This window comes from Lagopus muta, unplaced genomic scaffold (assembly GCF_023343835.1).
Source record: "Lagopus muta isolate bLagMut1 unplaced genomic scaffold, bLagMut1 primary scaffold_148, whole genome shotgun sequence".
Classification (NCBI taxonomy): Eukaryota; Metazoa; Chordata; class Aves; order Galliformes; family Phasianidae; genus Lagopus; species Lagopus muta.
This window is the reverse complement of record NW_026040199.1, coordinates 9,617-12,775: the sequence shown is the minus strand read 5'-3', so window position 1 is coordinate 12,775 and position 3,159 is coordinate 9,617. Positions and strand designations below refer to the sequence as shown.

The 3,159-nt window shown below is 51.8% G+C and overlaps 1 long non-coding RNA gene across 1 annotated transcript; it reads left to right on the top strand.

Moving 5' to 3' along the window:
- The first annotated feature begins 740 nt into the window (after positions 1-740).
- Positions 741-1,990, top strand: LOC125687677 (uncharacterized). Its single transcript, XR_007374315.1, has 4 exons — positions 741-855; positions 1,073-1,148; positions 1,320-1,421; positions 1,664-1,990. It is a non-coding gene; the product is annotated as an uncharacterized LOC125687677 (long non-coding RNA).
- The last annotated feature ends 1,169 nt before the right edge of the window (positions 1,991-3,159 follow it).

Sequence of the window (3,159 nt, the reverse complement as noted above, 5' to 3'; positions counted from 1 at the left end):
TCCAACATCACTCCCTGATGTCCCCCCCATGATGCTCCAACATCACCCTCCAGCATCACTCCCCAGCATCACCCCCCCACATCATCCCAGGGTCAGCCCAGTGTCACCCCAGTGTCACCCCAACTATGTCACTGCAACGTCACATCCTGATGTCACCCTGCAGTAATAACCCAACACCACCCCCAGCGTCGCTCCCCAATATCACCCGAGTGTCATCCCTGTGTCAGCTGCCATGCAGGCAGGTGCCAGGTTCACCCACTGAGGATGTCAAATCCTGAATTGTTTTCACGATGGTCTTTAATTGCAAAGAAAGTCGGCGACACGTTTCTCACTGCAGAGCCACAAGCTGTCCCCATCAATTTGGCAAACAGCGCTCACTCCGATCACACCGGTGATCTCAACTCTGCCATCCAGGCTGCACACACAGCTTTTCAGCATCTTCTGCATCAGTACCGAAATTTGTGTGCTGTATCAGTACTGAAATTTGTGCTCCCCTCTCTATTAGAAATTTTACTGAATGCCTTTGAGGACAGACTTCAATCAAAATATGCACGCCATTGTTGCTCATCCTTTGATCAAACTCCCCTTGCCGGACAGGCAGATCCAATCACCTGCTTGTAATTAGGTTTTTTTTTGTTGTTTACAGCCTGAAGCAGTGATGGAGCACCTGGTGAGGGGTGTGGCCAGCCCTGCCAGCACAGGTGGAAGCAATTTACCTGTGGGACCGGATAGGGCTGAGCTTGGCTCCACCCCCTCCCTGCCCATATTTAAGGGCTGGGAACAGACAGGGCAGCATTCTGCTTGGGAGCTGCCTCCTTGGGAGCATTGGGAGCGAGTTCTGCCCTTTGGAATGGGGTGAGTGATTGATGCTCTATTGCAGGGCTCTGGTCTTTCTCTTTTTGGGGATCCTGACCACTTTTAAGGGCTGGAAGCTGTAAGGGCAGCATTTCTCCATGGAGGCTGCTTCCTTTGGGGTGTGGGCTGAGTGTTTGTTTTTGGAATGGGGTCATTGATTTCTTCTTTACTGCTGGATTGTAATTTCACTTTCTGGGGGCTCCTGACCACATTTAAGGTCCATCAGCAGAAGGAGCAGCAACTGCACCTGGAGACTGCTTCCTTTAGAGTGTGGGGTGAACCCTTGAAACTGGGTGAGTGAGTCTTTATTCCAGGGTTGCAATATCTTGTTGTTGGGGGGATCCTGACCCCACTTAAGGGCTGGCAGCCTTTAAGGTGGTATCTGTCTTTAGAGACCGTCTCCTTGGGAGTGTGGGGTGAGCTCTGGTCCTTGAGAAAGGATGAGTGATTCCTTCTTGTTTTAGGGCTGTGGCCTTTCCTGTTTTTGGGGCATCCTGACCACACTGAAGTGCTGGCAGATGTAAGGGCAGCATTGATCTCTGGAGACTGTCTCCTGTGGAGCAGGGGTGAGTTTTGGCCTTTGAGAAGGGTGTAAGTGGTTTCTTTGTTTTTTCTTTATTTCAGGCCTGCAATCTCCCCTTTTTTTTTTTTTTTTTTTTTTTTTTTTTTTTTTTTTTGGTAGTATCCTGACCACATTTAAGGGGTGGAAGCCATAAGGGCAGCATCTCTACCTGGAGACTGCTTCCTTGGCAGTGTGGGCTGAGTGTTCATCTTTGGAATGGGGTAACTTATTCTTCCTTTATTTCAGGGCTGTTATGCACTGCTTCCAACCATGCAGAGTTGTTTAAGGGCATTCTGTGCACCCTTAGGTGTAATAAATCTTTATAGAAAGCCAAGGATTGTCCTCTTCTGGACTGCTGTATTCAGCATCACCCCAGCATGATGCAGTGAAGCCCCTGGTCTGCTGAATACTGGGACTGGCCCAGAGAGGCTCTGTGACGGATGTGGATTATCCCAGCTGGAGTACCTGGTACTATTGGTGGTGATCTCGTCCAACTGCCACACAACAAACAGGAACATCCACAGCCAGATCAGGCTGCCCAGAGGCTGACTCAGCCTCACCTTGGAAGGGACAGGGCATCCATCACATGTCTGGGTAACCTGTTCCGCTGTGTCACCACCATCACTGTACAAGATTTTCTTTATATGTAGGCTAAATCTTTCCTTGTTCTTCCCTTCAGGTGTTGAAAGGCTGTTACCAGATCACCTCGGAGCCTTCACTTCTGCAGGCTGAACAGCTCCAGCTCTCTCTCTCTTTACAGGAAAGGCGTTCCATCCCTCGGTTCAACTTTGTGGCTGTTCTCTGGATGTGCTCCAACAGCTTCACGTCTGTCCTGTGCTGCGGACATCCACATCCAGACGCAGCACCTCCAGGTGAGGCCTCACAGCACAGAGCAGAGGGGCAGGACCGCCTCCCTTCACCTACTGACCGCACATCTTTGGATGGAGCCCAGCATACGGTTGGCTTTCTGGGCCAGGAAGGTACATCGCTGAGTGCCACTACTCAGCCTGTTGAGGTCTCTCTGGATGGCGTTGTCCCTCTGGTGTGTCACTGCACCCCACAGCTCGGTGTCATTAGGGTGCACTCAACCCCTCTGTCAGTGTCACTGATGAAGGGGCAATCCCAGGTGTTTGTACAAACTCAGCAAAGAACACCTTGAGAGCAGCCCCACAGAGAAGGACTTGTGGATCGCGGTGGATGAGCCGGGATCCATGAGTGGACATCAGCCAGCAGAGCGCGCCTGCAGCCTGGAAGGCCAGCTGTGTTCTGGGCTGCATTAAAAGAGGAGAGGCCAGCAGGGAGAGGGAGGTGATCGTCCCCATCTACTCAGCTCTTGTGAGGCTTCATCTGCAGCGCTGCATCCAGGCCTGGGGCTCCCAGCACAGGAAGGACGTGGAGCTCATGGAGCGGGTCCAGAGGAGGCACTGAGATGATCAGATGGTTGGAGCAGCTCCCCTACAAGGAAAGGTTGAGGGAAGTGGGGTTGTTCAGCCTGGAGAAGAGAAGGCTTGGGGGCGAACTCATTGCAGCCTCACAGTACTTGAAGGGGGGAACAGCAGGAAGGGGAACGGCTGTTTACGAGGGTGGATCGTGATAGGACAAGGGGAAATGGTTTTAAACTGAAACAGGGGAGGTTTAGGTTGGTTATTAGGAGGAAGCTTTTCACACAGAGGGTGGTGACGCACTGGAACGTGTGCTTCAGAGTTACTTCCAGGAGGATCTGCTCCTCGATTCTTTGCAGC